The sequence below is a fragment of the Dryobates pubescens genome, chromosome 4, assembly GCF_014839835.1.
Source record: "Dryobates pubescens isolate bDryPub1 chromosome 4, bDryPub1.pri, whole genome shotgun sequence".
Lineage (NCBI taxonomy): Eukaryota > Metazoa > Chordata > Aves > Piciformes > Picidae > Dryobates > Dryobates pubescens.
The window spans coordinates 21,104,853-21,121,478 of NC_071615.1; the positions used below are offsets into that span (position 1 = coordinate 21,104,853).

Here is a 16,626-nt window from a genome sequence, read left to right on the forward strand (position 1 = left end):
CTTTAAGGCATAGACAAGACTTGCAACAGGTTACAGAAAAAGGCCTACAAGGTCTCTACTCGTATTAGGAAACATTAAACAGATTCTTGGCACAGGACAGTAATCTAGATTTGTTTCATCACAGACTAAGTCTTCCAAGAAAAAGGCAGGCAGAGGCAACAACTCCTTTCAAGGGCACACAGAGAAAACACAGCATCTTGTCAATGAACTGGTGTCTACTGGAGAAACTGTCAAGAGTGACCCAGATGCAGCAAGCCTCTCTCTGCTGCAAGCCACCACATTGTCCCTGAGAGCAGCCCGGCTGTTGGGTAGCACAGCAGATGTCACTGCATTAGTTCTTCCAACAAAGATGCATCTTGTATCACACAAGTGGCTTTTCCTCCAGTTGCCACCTCAGACACTGCCATTTTAGGAGGATGACAAAATAATTCCCCATCAGGCTATTGCCTCCTCACCACCTCCCCTCATGTGATAATGGCTGTTGTCATCAGTGTCCCACTAACATCAGTACTTGGTTTCTCACCCTGATGCACCATGTTGCTTTAGAGAAATAGTAATCACTGGACAAACATTGTCACTAAGCTAGCAGCCAAGGTGATCCCTTGTTAGGCCTCATGATGAGAATGGTTTTCAATGCCTCTGCTTTCAGTGTTTGCTTTTTGTTTTGCCTATCAAACTCCACAGCATAGCTCAATGTCTCCTCAGATATGAAGAAAAGTGCCTGTTCAGGGCTCGAGGCTTCTGAGCTCCCAGCTTCACAAAGGTTTGCAATGTATGAAGAACTAACACCACACAACTTAGAATACAGCAAACCAAAACTTCTCCCTCCATTTCAGGCAGATGCAGCCGAGATTCACATCCACCACCCACCCCTGGCTGTGGCCACTCAGTGAGGCACTGCAAGGACTGCCAACAGAATGTTCTGCAGTCTCTGAAACTCTGCTTTCAGTGAGGTTTTTCTCTCTTGATCTTACAGATCTTGTGTGGAGCACAGCACAAGGTTAGAATTCAAGGCAGGTACTGCTCAGTTGTCTAAGCCTCCCAATTAGTGTCCATCATGTGTTCTTCTCATCCTCAAAGGCTGCACTACAACACTGCAGCTGTTTAGGTGGTAAATAAACAATTATTTGTCATCCAAGTGTCCAGGATAATGCTCCCTTGTCATGAGTATCAGCAGATAAATAGAGCTTCCTGGAATAAGAGGAGGAACACAGAGATCATTAGAGCAAGAAAAGGTCAGTAAACAACTTGCTTTTCCTCAGGCAAAACAGGTGAGAGCATTTATCAGTCTACTTTCCTCCTGGCTTTTATCTTCAGCTCTTCAAGTGACCCCACAGCATAGCAGCCTACAAGGGAGGACATGATCCAATTCCTGAACTGCACAGCCCGTGGAGAGGACAAGCAAGAGGACAGCATGCAGCAAGCGCAACAGGGCAAACCCTGCACTCAAGGGCCTCAGAAGCCTCATGGTTATCAGCCTTGCATTGACATCAAAGGCTATCACAACAGATGACCTCAACAAGGGCTACTCTGCTTTCCTTTTTGCCCCCCTTTTTTCTCTCTCTCTCCTGCTTGGAGAGTTGTACACATTGGGGGATGGGGGGGGTGAAGAAAGAGTCAACTGTCTGAAGTTTGGGCTGCCCTGATCAGGACTAGCTCAGATCTAGAATGCATTTGACAGCTGGAAGTGCCCAGCTGAACTGTGCAAGGCCTGCCCTGTGGATTAAGCAGATCAAGGTGCAGCATGTCCAACATGACTATAAACATGTAGATTGCCTCATGCATGCAGGCAGGGATTTGCAGCAGTGAAGGATAGGAATGCTTCATTTTGAAAGGCACCGCCTCTGCCATGCTGACATGAAACGGAGATGCTGAAGGGTCATTGCTCACTGGAAAGGTTGAGGAAAAGACCTTGAGAAATATTAACTACTCTTAAAGGGAAATATCAGCCAGCTTTCTCCTGGAGAAACTGCTCATCCATCTAGCCAGAAAGATTTTTCTAGACTGCTCCATTTCTCATCCTGCCCAAGACTAAACTCTGACTGTGAATTCAGTAGGTTTCTAGGACAAACTCTAGCCATGAGCATGCTTGACAATTAATTTTTCCTAAGCAAGTCAGGCTTCCTACCAGAAAACATCCAAATAACATCAGGGGCAACACACCTTCCACTGAGATGCCTAAACAAGTTTAGTCTTGTAAGGATTTCCTCAAAACCAACCAGCTAAGCCATATTTCGAATAACAGAAGCATTTTTAATGTAGAGCATTGCATAGCCCAGCATTCAGGACAAGCTTTTCTTGATACAACCACCCAATCCAAACCATTTCCCTTGGTTTTTTGTTTAACAGTCTTAGAGATCTCTCCATTCCTGCCAGGCTGCAAATAAAACAGGTTTTTTTTTTCCAAAGGAACACTACTCTCACTATTTCCCACTTTGCTAGAACTAGGATGTAAAAGATGCCAAAATCATCTCCAACCCCCTAAGCTATTACCTCTTGCCAGCTTGGCTTTACCAAACCTTCTTCATGTAGAAACCTTTGGCTGTCCATACTGGAAGAGGCTATTCTAACACTGTGAGAGAACAAGGCAAAGGCCCAGATTTAAGTTATTTGTCTTCAGTTAATTACCCAAGCTGAGCTCATTCTCCAGCCTTACAAAACAGCCTCCACAGTCTTTGGTGTGAGCCAGGTTAGTTTTTCCTGGTATGTCAAATTGAGATTTGACATTTCCTTCCCAAAAAGTTCTGTGCCACGTGCTCTTGGCTGAGGAGAGAGAAGAGAAATGTTCTAATTTTATCTTACATCTTTATCCTATTAGGGATGCCTTTTAAAACACCCAACCAGCTGAAATGCCCAATTCAGCCAAATGAATGTGGATGTGGAGTGTGAAAGGATGGAGAGGAGGGATGGTGGTATATGTTTGACAGGACAATTGCTAGCAGAATACACATTTTATATTGATAGCAAGGACAAACCATACAAATTGTGGCCACCATAAACCACTGTTACAAGTGACAGCCACCATGAAATGTGACACTTCCTAGTGGTTTACATCAGGTAACAGCAGCAGCACCATGGTCAATGTGTGTTTATTGCAACCAAACAAACAGGCACATTTGAGCTCTAATTCATCATTTAATTGCACAACTGAGTTGTTCAGAGATGCAGCAGGGTTTCAGACGTGCAGCTGGGCTGTGGCTGTCACAGGAGGATTCTTCTGCTCCTCTCCTTAGAGACATGCTCTGTGAGGACATAGCTGAATTACACCTTTAGCTGCACTTCAGACAGATCCATCTTGCATGACAAGCGAATAAGCATATACATAAATGGATAAAAACAAACAGAGAAAAGCGTGGAGGGAACAGCAAAAGCTTGTGTAGTGGAAAACTGAATGTATAGACCAGGCAGCAGAGACAGCTTGACAAGAGGACAGGTCGGGGCCCACTTAGCACCTCACAAAAAGGGACAGAAAGCAGCAACTCAGTTTTCCCAACTCATAGCTGAGATAGATTAGGAACCTTATCTTCTAACCAGAGTTATCCCTTCACAGAAATTACTTGACATGAAACCAAAAACTCAGATGGGAGCCAGTACTACTTGGATGAAAATTTTCAGAACTTTTGTCACACTTCTACAAAGTACTTTAAAAAAAAAGTACAAGCAAAGGAGATTTCACCCTTTACTTTGAACTAAGAAAGGCTGTGAAATGACCCTCATTATATGGGAAAAAAGTACAATTATGGAAAAGACAGCCTGAGAGAGACAAAATAACCCAATAGAGAAATAATAGATAAAGAAGTTTGGCAGGGTCAGGTCTAAAAGCCCCCAAAGCAGCAGCTGGCTTTCAAAAGCCATTGCTTCACCAGCAGTACTCCCTAAGCAGTAACTTTTTCCTCCCCTGTACCCTAACCCCAGAACAGCTACCCCTGCTCAAGCCAACAGTGCCAGCTTGTGCCATGGCTCATCCTGAGCTAAGACCCAGCCTGGACAGCTGGCTCCTGCCAGATTGAGCCTACAAGTGGCAAGTTTCACTTGCAGTTCCCTCCCTAGAGGAAATCCCTTCATTCCTTCCCTTCAAACAGCAATGGAGGGTGCTCTGTTTGGGTTTGGGCTTGCATTTTGGTGGGGGTTTTTAGTTTGTTTTTTTCTCAGTGAATGTTGGGGAGGAAAAATAAACGCAAAATAAGCTGAATAGTTGGTTGTGCTTAAGCATGGCAGAGATATGAGTGTAGCCTGAGGGTCACTAGCTTCAGTCCAGCTGCAGGGCTCCTGTTAACAAACCCTGTGAGCAGCCCTGCGTGCACAGTGTGTGTCAAACAGCCCAGCCAGCCAGCACATGGCCACTGAACATCCAGCTGCTGCTCCTGTGGCACTGAAGGTGTCAAGGCCATGCCAAACAACACCACCAGCAAAGTGCCAAAGAGAGGCTCTTGGGGGACTAGCTGGCTCTCTGGGAGTGTGTGAATTTGTAAACACAGTAAGTGCAGAGCTATCTAACAGATCCAAACAATTCAGGTTACAAGTCCCAGACCACCACAAGACATTGACAAGTCAAGCTGCTTAGCAGAAGTACTCCCTGATATCAAGGAAGCACTGCACCACCTAAAAACAGTATCATCATCATTGGGCCCTCTCCAGCCCCACACTATGGGAAATGGGGCCAGAATGAGCCCTTGGGGCAAGTGAGTGGTGGTCTTCCTGTACTGCAAATAACATCATAGGAAACCATAGCCAGCAATGAGGTCTTCCACAGAAGGCTCTGAGTCACCTTCCTGTGATCCCCAGGCAATAAGGCTGTTATCTTTTGTGCCAGAGACTAAATTGGTCCCCATGAAGCCTTGTGGCTGGGAGTCAGGAAGGTAATTTAAAGCTTTATTTGTTCACCTTTCCCCCAAAGAGCTCAAGTGGGCCATGTGGTTGCAGTACTTGAGCCCTGAATTCAGAGCCTGAACAAAGTGTGCTCAGCCTTGCACTTGTTCCCTCCTCTCCAGAGCACAAGCACCTGCCCTAGCAGCAAACAAGCACTCCAAGTGAATGCTAAAAGCCACCAGGTTGGTGTTCCACTGGGCCAGATGCTTCTCCTTTTGTTTTAATCTAAAATAGGCCTAGATAACAAAAGTATTTGAAACCATGGCTGCTATGGAATGCTATGAACTGCTGCTCAAGCTTCTTTATGAAGGAAGTTGCAAAGATGTCTGGGAAGCAATATCTAGAATCCTATGACTTGAAGAGCATTTAATCTTACTAACAGAAGCTTCTTACTATCTAGACTGTGTCTACTCAAAGACAGGCGTAAAGGGCACCTGCCTGACCACTATCTTGGAGCACTATTTGTACAGCTTCAACTCAGGAAAATTATCTTAGTGTGAGACTGGCATAACAGTGCCTAATCAGCCTTATTAGCCCAAATTCTCAATTGTTTCCTGGTAAGCTGCATTTGTGTCTTAACTGATTACCCACTTCAACTATCAAGTGCCAATTACAAACTGCAGTAACATTCACGTCACAGATGCTTGGATTTAGAGAGGAGCAACCCCAGATCATTCTTGGAATAATAAGTTGCACTCCAGAGGCAGCAGACTTCAGTGTGGAATGCCTGGCTCTGATTTAAAAGAAATATAAAAATCATTCTAGTATAGAAGTGACTCATTCCTAAAAAAGACTTTAATTAAAGCAAACCATGGTATAAGTCTGCTTGCAGTGCTGCTGCAAACAGGCCCCAGGATCACATCCACAATGGCACTGGCAAGGGCCATTTCTTGTGCTCCTGACATACAAGGGTATCTTTCAAGTGTTGCTTTACGGCTGGTCCTAACAGAGTGAAGTCCCAAGAATCCTGTTTCCCTTGCGCAGGGAGGCCTGAAAAGCTGGAGCAGTTCTGTGGCAGCAGACCTGCAGTCTGTTCTGCTCATTCTGCCACCTGAGCACCCAAGGCTCAGGTGAACTGCAGAAACTGGGAAGTAAAACTTGTTCACAGCATCCCTCAGCTCCTGACAGAGGTAGAGCCAACCCAAACACCACTAGTAGCATTTGGAAAGATAACAGGTCTCACTGGGAAGCCTCTCTGCTCAATGTCACTGTAGAGTCCACTTTCCAATTCTTTCCACATCCTTCAGAAAGCCAACCTGTTGCACTCTGGCCACTGGAAATCAATGCTTGATGCTTTTAGATGAGAGTCACCATCCTGGTTTTACCAGTTCTCCGGCACACTCTGCAAACACCCCCGCCCCCAAGCCAGCAGTTTACACAGGGCTATCTTGTGGAAGCTAGGGAAGTTTAGTTCTGCAGGGCTGAGTCTCACACAGCTGTCTGTGCTCAGGTCATGCTGCCATTCATTAATACTGACGCAGCCACACTGCCTAAGTGAGACCAATAGCTTCTAGCTGCAGCACTGGAAATTCTCCCTTGCCGCATGGCCTAACAGCACAGGACAGGTTGTGGTTCCATTCTCAACATCAAGAAGAAACATGAATCAAAGTACTTGAGAGGCCTGTGGGGTTTTGATCTATGAACCTGGGTCTTCCAGCTGAGTGCAGAGAAGCCATGGTCTCTTATCTCTCCCTTCATGCCACCTGTCACCTCTTGCCTGCGTCCCTGCTGACATACTGAAAGGCTTCTCACTTGCGCAGCCAAACTGCATTAAGGGAACTATTTCCCTCCTTGCTCCCTATTCCATCTGAACACCTCTGCCACAAGGACAGCTGAAGCTGAGGAAAGAGAAACAAAAAGAAACTAACTGAAAAATTGTACAGAAGATAGAGAGCAAAAGAAATTAATCCAACAGGGCTGAGAAGAGCAGATTTGGGCTATTTTTAGCAGATTGCTAAAACCTGAATAGTTTAAGACAGGGTCATTAAATGATTTGCAACTTGAGTGACTTGCAAATGCAACTGATGAGAAGCAGAAGAAACAAATGCTGAGAAAAGTGCTGCTCTACAAAGCACCATCCTGAATCTGACCAGCCAGCCATCTACCCAGCACACTGTCCTCAAGGAAGACCATGCCTGAGAAAGCCTCTTATCTCCCCTCACCACAATATCCTTGGTTGTTGGAAAGCCTTCATTTTAAAATGCCAGTGTCTTAACATTGAGTAAATAGCTAGAGTTCTAGAAGAGAAAGAATTCTGACTCTGGTGACAGGGGAAGAGCACAACAGGAATTAAAAAAGCCTCAAAGGACCCTTCCTCCCCAGCTTCCCTCCAGAACTCATTATGCACTCAACTAAGAATCACCCTACGTTTGCTGCCAAGCCAAAGTAACATACAGGAATTGCTTAGCAGCTGCCAGTGAGTTTCTTCTAGTCATTTCCATTGTGGCAGCAACACTGTGCTCTGTACCAGGTATGCACAGCTGTATTCCCTTCTCTATCTGTATCTAACTCTTCTCCTTCAAAGTTCCCAAAGCATTTTACAAATAACCTACAAATAATCCGGCAGCATAATCTCAGATTGGCATACCGAGGAGCAGAAGAGACTGTGTGACAGAGCCAATCAATTAAACCAAGGAAAGCAATCAAGCCACTGAAGTTGCAAACCGTCCCCACCTCCTCTCCTTGTTCTGTTTTCCAAGCCATAGGCACAGCCCTCAGTCCCATTTATTTTGCTTTTCCCTCTCACTTCCATTCTTAGTTCACAAGTGAAGTGCTTTTGTCAGCAAAATTCCTTGTTTATAAGAAGCTAGAGAGATATTATCATAAGAAAAATAAGAACTAATATCAACTCTTCAAAACCAAGCATAAACTAGTTGCCCCCTTCTCTTTTGTCCACCTTTTTCTCTTCATTCCTGCAGTCATTACCTGAACAGAACAGAGGAGGCTGGGCAAGCAGCTTCAGTTCCACAGAGACAGGAAGAATGCCATTCAGTGGATGGGTCTGCTAATCAAGCAGGAAGCAGCACGGCATTGTACACACTTCAGCAATCACTTATGCTAGCAGGGTTAGGTGACAATAGGAGCTAGAGATGCTCTAGGCCTATACTTCATGCTTTGCTCTGTTAAGAGAGAAGACTACAAAAAAACCCCACCTTCCTCTTGGAGAATGAGCTCACTTGAGCTTTCACTCTGGGAATTATTTCTGGAAAGGACTGAGTAACTTGAGGAAGTACAAGAAACATTATAAAAGTAATCTTAAATATAGTTAAAGGTTTATCTGAGGACTTCGGTTTGGTGGCACATGGAAAAGAAGGTAGGAGACCGGGAAAGTTTTAGCTGGATTCAGAATTTGTATGACTAGGCTGGACTGTTGATCTTCTCACATATATTAAGTTAGAAAAAGGAATGAGACTCATACCAGAGATCAGCCTCTCACTCCAGAATACAAGGAGTTTAATAATTCTGGTCACAGAGCACTGCTGATTCCCTAGGAAGGGACTGAATCCACAACTTCTCCTAGCTGACAACCTACTCACCATGGAATTTCCACAGGAAGCCAGAACACAAAGCCCTAGGTTTGACTGCCAAGCCCTAAACCAAATCACTGAAATCACCTGGAAGGACTCTGCATGGTTGTTAAGTGGAGCAAGCAACAAGAACATGAGTTCAGGAGCCTGGCTTGAGGCAGAAGCCTACTAAAGTGCATCTTTTCCCTTGACAGGCTCGGTCAGTTCAAATGGCCTGTACACAGACTCACCTGCTCAGCTGACTGTGCTCTCCTACAGCAAGAGGCAATCTCAGAGTTCCACAGCCAACGTTCAGGCTCAGCCCCTTGGAAGTCAAAGGGTCACACACCTTCCCTCCCACTCTCACCATCCAGCCATTCAGGCTTATCAACTGCTCCATTATTACATGAAATACACAGATTCGTTTTGATCAACTCAGCAGCTGGCATTCTACATTGATGAACTGCTTACTGCAACAAAGAACAAGCATCTTACTGAAACCCATGTGAAAGCCTGAACCTAACCCAGAGAGAAAGAGGAAATTACGGGCAATCTGTCTTTCCAGCCACTGGAAAGTATATTGGGCTCAGCAATGGAAACTGTGACACTGAGAGCAGTCCTGCTTTGGCGCAACAATGAATCAAGTTATCTGTGCTCTTTGTCATCATCTGCTCTTATATGAACTGAATGATAGCATACAGACACTGCCACTACTAACTAAAACACACTGCTGAAACTACCAGCATCTCATTTAACAGATCAGGACAGATTGCTTTGAAACCAGATTCTGATACTCCTCTTCACACCAAACAGTGAACTGGCCAGAAGTGACCTACTGCAAAAACAGCTGGACCCTACACCTCCCTGACAGTCCCTGCCCCTCTGCACAGCAGCCTACTATCAGGTCATGGTCCTGACTGCACGGGAGTTGTGGCCAATTTGGTGTTTAGCATGATGGAGATGTTGCAAAGCAGCCAGCTATTTAGAAATGGGCAACCTTTCTCAAAGTAAGAAGATAAGCTTCTTTCTGTTAGCTGCTTTTCTCACCACATTGGCTGTGTCATGAGGGAGATCTCAACAAACCCCCCCCCCTTCTGTAGGTGGTTACTGTATTTAGAAAGTCTGCAGTGCCAGACTGCAAAGTAGTGGATTACTTCTGACCTTTTCCCAGTTACATGGCTACCCAGCTGTCCAGCACAGACTAAGCTCTGGTGACAAGAAACCAGTTTGTAACCTCCTTGGAGGATGATGTTTCACCACTTCTGCGGTGGTTACCTGCAGGAGCAAACCCAGGCATGAGACCTGACATGCCAGGTCCACTGATTGAAGAGTGGAGCTGTGACCGCTCTCTGAAGAATATTGAAGTTTAACATCTGTACCAAGATTAGAGGGTCATGAAACAGGGGTAGAATATAAACAACAACTGGTGGCTATGTTTTGGGTGATTTTCAACAAACTGACAACTCCCTTGCCCTGCACATCAGTAAGGGCATTCTATGAGGAAAAGGCACCTAACTGTTGGCAATTTTCACACACTGACTACAGGGCAAGAAACAGCTCAGCACCATTCCTTGTGTAGATGACTTAAAAAGACATACAGTGCCAAGCCCCTGAGGAAGAGATTTATGACTGCAATTACCTTTCACTTAAAACCTGATTTCAGGCCAGTTTCTCTACAACAAAGGCAGAAAGAAGTTGGTTAAAGCAAACACAGAGGAGAAAGTCCTAAGGGAGGAAACACTGCCCAGCGATGAAATCACTCTTCCAGGAGCCAAGACTCCCAATTTCTATTTTTGCCATTCCAGTTGTCATAGTATTAAGAGCTTGGGAGGAGGATCCATGGTATACAGTGGGGCTAGCTTCTATGATTTCACCCAGCACCATACTTCCAGTCATAAACAGCTGCATTAATGCACTAACTACTCACAGAGCACTGCCTGGCCTCAGTCAGGTACTGCCTCAAGAGGGTACTGGGTGCTTCAATGCACACAAAGCACTTGGAAAGCTTAAGACTCATCCACTGCAGGGCAGGAAGCCACAGCTGCAGAGCAATAGCACTGGTAGCTTGAGCAAAACCAGCAAATGAAGTCTTTGCTGCAACAGATCTGCGTATTTGCCATAACCCACTAATGTCTTCTGTATCGGACAGGGAAAATGAAGGCAATTCAGTACAACAGGAGGATAAACTGGAAAGGAAAATAGGCACTAAAAATTAACAAACCAACCAACCCACAACACAACAAATTGTGGAAGAGTGTTCAAAGCTACCCTTCCTGTAACATTTCTGCAAGTTATCCTCTCTTCACATAAAACTTCCTCAACTAGTCTTGGAATACTCCCCATGGATAGCTATCCATGCCAGATTTCAGGATATTAAACAGAGCATATGCTGCTTTGTGAAAATGATCTTCCCACTCTCTCAAGGCCTTCCCCATCTCTCTCTGCCCAGCTCCTGCCTCAGAACTGAGCTGCAACAGCTGCTCCATTAGGTTAAGCACTAGACTGGGTTTGTACTATTAGTGGCTGATATTTGAAAAATTGCCTTTTCTTTTAAGGAAAGGTCACTGCTGGAAGGTAAGTATCCAAAGCTAATTCTCAGGGAGCCCTGCGGTTCTCGAAAACCAAACATATTTTGGGAAGTAGCCAATTATTTATTGCTAATCTTAGATATAAACCCCTAATCCTTTGATGTTCTAATAGCTTCATGTATAACAGCTGCCATCAACAAATCCTAAGGCACTTAAAGTGTCTCTGTGCAGCAGCTCCACACCTTCCACAGGACAATTACCCTGAGCAGCAATCTGTGAAAACCACAGAGACCCTATAAGCTCTCCCAATGTCTTACACAGGAAGCTTGGCCTTTTTCTTGGGAGAAGTTAAACTTCAAAACTAAGCCTCCCCTGGAATTTCTATAGCTTTCTATACTCCATTTACTATTCTCAGTTCTATGCCCAAAGAGTAAGTAAGTGTAACTTCCCCCATGCCATCACATTTGCTCTAGGAGCCAGAGGATACACTACATACCCTGCAGCACCAGGTACCCACTTCTCTTTTTGCCAGTACTTACAGACCCTCTTGGATTGGTCTTGTAGCAAGTTTACCTTTATATCAGATTTTCCAGTCTGATTTTACACCATTTACTTTAATGCCAGCTCTCAAAGAGGAGCTCATACTCCCAAACTTCCTCCAGTTACTGGTGAATTCCCCACTGTACTTGACTATATTTAACTACATCCACAAGACTTCTATCATCAACACTGCACATAATAGGCTCCTACCATCTCAAAAGAAACATTACTGCTTACTACAAGGAATAGTAATCAAGCTTGTCAGAGACAGACTAAGTGAAGGGAATTTTACATATGCAATGGCATCATCATGAGCAAAACATTACCAAAACAACTGCATTTTCCATCAGTCATCAGCAAATAGCTGCAGCACCTCACTCACTGCTTGAATAGATGGCTGCATAACAAGACACTCTCCTTGAAAAAAGAAAATTTAAACCAAAATTGGAACAATTCCCACTCATTAACCCACATCAAAACTAGAAAAAAACATTCATTGTGATGGTGAAGCACTCGATGCTAGCTTCTTGATGCTGGGTTTTAAGTATAGCATCCTGTGACCAATGTCTAAAGCCAGCAGTAACAAATGGAGGCACCACAAGCACCCTTTAGTGTTAATTGCCTTTCTTGCTCCTTCTATGTTTTAACACCTGCTTTAGGAGGGCTAACTTCTGAAATTAACTCCTTCAGGCTCAGTGCTTCTAGGATTCTCTTGAGTACTAACAGGGGAAAAACCTTGGCTTGGTAGCTGCTATCTCATCTTTTTGCTGAAGGCAGTGCTGGGAAACTGTAGAACAGAAGTTATCATTAGGGACAAGGGATTAAAAGGGCTGAAATCAGGACAGACAGCCTGGCTGCTTTCAGTTCAAGTGCAAGTATTATGAAAAAGTGTTTTAAATTATGCCAGACAGGGCAAGTGTCACTGCAGTTAGTAAGAAGCTACCATGCCAGCCAGTGTCAGGGCAAATTACACAGCACACAGGCAGGCTTCACGTCACCCTCAATTGGAAAGGTTTCCCCCTGCACTGCCAAGAAGCTGCTCCCATTTCCAATGTGATTTAAATCAAACTGCTCATACTCAAATGAAAACAGCATGCAGGGAGTGCTGAAGTGACATTATGGACAATTCTTCAGATCCCTGCTTGCAGGGATGAGATGATCCCATTCCACCACCATGAAACACAACCACCTCAGGGATAGGAAGTTGCATTTGGAAATGGCTGCCTGCAGGTTCTTGAAGCCACTGCTTACCCTGATGATGAAGAAAGCCTTGCTGGCTCCTGTGCTCCTAGGACTGGACCTATGGCATATTTCCTGCCTCTTAGAGCACACACTCCTTGCAGAAAGGTGCACTGCAATTTATGCTGGCCCTGGTGTGGGTCCTCAGCATAACAAAAGCCTCACTGATGCTTGGGGTCCCTCAGCACTACCAGTAAAAGTGAGTAACAGGAAAAAATTGAGTCCACCAGAAAGAATTAAACCAGGACTAAGTCATATGGAAAATGAGTTTATTTTATTTAACTACAAGGATATCTTTCACTGAACTGTGAATTCCTAACAAAGTGAACTGGCTTTGATTCAGCTATCCTGAAGTTTGAGACTAAGTGTTTCAATTATAAATTATCAGTGCTTCAATATTGCAGAGCATAAAAATGTTTGTTCTGACAAAAAAAAAAAAACACAAGAGCTTCAGAATGTCTTGATGAGTTGAAGGGAATTTTTTATTCAGTTTTGAACATTTCTAGCACATTACTTCCCAGCTTTCAGAGCCTTCATTTAAAATTCAGATTGCAAGAAAATAAATTAAATGAACCTCACACAGCTTCTGCTAATATCAGAATACCTGTGTTGAATATAAACCTAGCCTGTTCCTTTGCCTCTGAAGCTGTTTTTGATGTTTCAATAATTTCTCAGTCAAAAAAAGGATAGACCAGTCTAGAAGGCTCTCAAGAATAACGCCCATAAATCCAAAGTTTGAGGATTTAAGGTCTGGCTTTAGTTACCTCCTGTGACTTACTCTATCCCACAACTGTAGGCCATCACCCAACTAAGAAGAGTTGCTGTAGCAGAGCATCTTAGGTGCTTTGGAGCAGAGAGTGCACAGCACTGAACGAGCAATGAGGTTTGAAATGGAGACTGAGACCACAGACAGAAGTAGCTGGGTTGTAAGCTCCTCTTTCCTCACAAGAAGTCTGCAGGGATGACAGCCCTTGGCAAATGAGAACAAAGCAGCTCTGTGGCTGTAACAACATTTTTGCTGCAAGGGCATGCCCCCCAACTCCAGTCAGCTAAGACACCACAGATGCTCTGAGCCTGTAACATTTTCCTTATCCAGTAGTAGCAGCTGTTTCAGAATGGGCTCCATCTATGTGCAGTTCTGTTTGTCCTGATGTTCTGACTGGCTGGACTCAAGCTATGTCTGTGTAAGCAGAATTTGATTCCATGCATTCATGCTTTACCCCCAGAATGGTTGCTGCAAGAATGCAAATCCTACTGGGAAGGATTACTTGCCACGCAACAGCCAGAGGGGCCCTGTCCAAGGCTGGGCTCCCTCCCGTGCAAGGAAAAGACTCTGAAGCTCGGATTTGGAGGACAGAATTAAAGCAGGCAAGATGTCAACATGAAATTATATTCTCCTTTGACAGACATGAAACAAAACTGTTGTACCACTCTCACCCATTACACTAGGAACTATAAAACACAAGTGTAAAGGTGTCCAGCCAAGAAAGCACAGAGCAGGCCAGCATTAACATAAAGCTGGGAATAACTGGTGGCAATACAGACTCCACTGAAGTACTTGTGTGTGTGGACACTGGGGTACAAAAACATCTGGGAGGAGAAATAAAACTCTGCAGAGAAGCATCTGCTATCTAGACCAGATCTCACAGGGGTTTATGGTCTGTGTACATTCCTCTGCAACAGCAGCTACAGAACACCACAGGAATCTTCTAAGCACTCAAGAGTTTGAAGGTGGTTTTCCTTCTACTTGCTCTTACTTACCTTTGCATTTTCTAACTACCGCACGCTTTTCATTCCTGTTACTTCAGCATACAGAGGAGCACCTCCCGCTGGTATAGGATGCAGTGCCACAGTCTGGTATATTCCCCACCTTAGGAAGAGTATCTGTTTGATTTAGTTCTTCCATAACACATGAGAGAGAAGTGTACCTCATCTCATGCCTGTAACAATGTCAGAGTGGTAGCAGTGCTGGCCAAGCAGAATCCAAGCAAGGACAGTGCACTGCCCCAGCACCGATGGCTCTCCCACCATTTAACCCCTGGCTGGTGAAAATGAAGGAGTGTCACACTGGCTGCAGCTGAAAGCCTTCCCTGGCTTGAGGCATATCCCATCCAAGACCAGTTGTAACTGCCTCTCTTTACAACTGCACAGCTGGGCTCCTGAACAGTGCTAGTACTATGGGTCTGCATTTGCTCAGTAGCAATCTTGTGTTGATTGAATTGTCAGAACATGAAGTGCCACATAGTCACCCCCCAGCCATGCAGAACTACTACATCTTGGAAATGAGAAATTGTACTTTGGTTTGCTGCATGTCTTTTGAGTGTTTCTACCAGCTCCAAACAACCTTTTGAAAAGCTGGGTTTGTACCTTCCCTGAAAACAGCTTGGTAAAGGAAACACTCAGAACAAGCAAGAGTCCAATCACCAGACAATCCATGCCAAGAAAAGGCATTAAGTTCTCCCCCACCTTCAACTTAGAGGAGTAAACAGTTAATGGTTATTGGAATGGATAAAAAAATGCAGCAGGCTCTGTAAAAAAAAAACCAACACCACACATCATAACCCTGAATGTGAAACAGCTATAGGACAAGCTAAAGAAAATGGCCTAAGCGCACCTCCACTTGGAAGATATTTTCTGGCATCCAGTGCACATTGTCTCCTTGCTAAGGCCTGTAAGTAGCACAGGTTTCAAGCCTACTGCAATCTACAGCAAGTAATAAGCACACAAAAATGCCTTAGGTGAGCAAGGTCTCCTATTAGCACATGCTAAAAATAGACAACGTGCACAGCCATCTGAACAGATCCTTCACATCACAGAACCTGGAATTTCACAGGCCCTGAAGGTCCACATTTGTCATTGCCTTTTGAAAGCTGAGGTCTTTTGAGGTCTGAACAAAGTCCAGTTATAGAATGAGCATAGGCAGAGTTACAAGTAGTGAGCCACTATATTAATAAACTTTGGAAAACACCTCCATTGCCATCTTGGTCAGCACCACAGGAGAGCACTGCACTGCAGAGAAGCCAACCAGCTGAAAAATCTGTGTGCGCCATACCCTGAAATGGCACAACCACATGCCTTCAAACATGTCTATATCCATGAAGGAAACCAACCAGCTGAACAACTTGTGTGTGCCTTACCTTGAAATGGCAAGAGCAGATGCCTTCAAACGTGTCTATATCCATGCAGGCCATTGCTTCAGATCTTCCTGCTAATAGCAACCCTTCAGCTTCTTTTCTTATTTTTAGTCTGCCAGCTGGTGCAACCTGTAAATTTCCAGAAGTGGCTGTGTTATTCCAAGATGTTTATTCATCCCATTCTAAAAGGCATTTAATTTAAATATATGTGGCTCTGTGCCATGTGGCTCCTATTGCTCTCCAGAGCTTTCAGTCTAATGGATTACATACCACAACGTTTCTGTAGGTTATTGATTTGGGGGAATGCAAGTAGAGGACTCTTCAGAATTTCTCTGCACATTCTGTTCATGTGCACCTTATATATTTGAGAATGTCATGAAATTCAAACACTCCACAAGAAAAATGGCATGATTTCCACCTCCAAATTGTCCATTTCTTTGTTAAAAGTTGATTCTTGTAGAAAGGGCTCACTTCAGTTTAAACACTAGCCCAGGAATAGGGATGCTACTGATTTGAGGAACTGGAGATTGATAGTGGCCAAGATTTACAACTAAGGTAGCTAAGGCAACCAAGGTAACAAAAAAAAACCACACCTTCCCCAAAAGTGATTTTGAACATGGTTCAAAGTCATGCAGGAGCAGAGTGAATTAGTTGGACAGTAGGAAAATTCAGTCAGGGAGATTTTTATATTTTGTTTTTTAGAACTACTCAGGGAACTTCATTGTGATTCCTCAAATGCATCTATAGCTGCAGCGCTTCCACAGGTATCTAAATTTGGCCATCCAAACCAGAGGGACCTCTGAAAACAAA

At 44.3% G+C, this 16,626-nt stretch overlaps 1 protein-coding gene across 2 annotated transcripts in view; it reads right to left on the reverse strand.

The window, feature by feature from the left end:
• Window positions 1-15,907, reverse strand: part of TMEM108 (transmembrane protein 108) — a 112,397-nt gene extending 96,490 nt beyond the window's left edge. For both annotated transcript variants that reach the window (XM_054160922.1, XM_054160924.1), the window contains exon 1: window positions 15,820-15,907. The gene's annotated coding sequence lies outside the window, so the exon portion shown is untranslated. The remainder of the gene's footprint in view (window positions 1-15,819) is intronic.
• Between the last annotated feature and the right edge of the window lie 719 nt (window positions 15,908-16,626).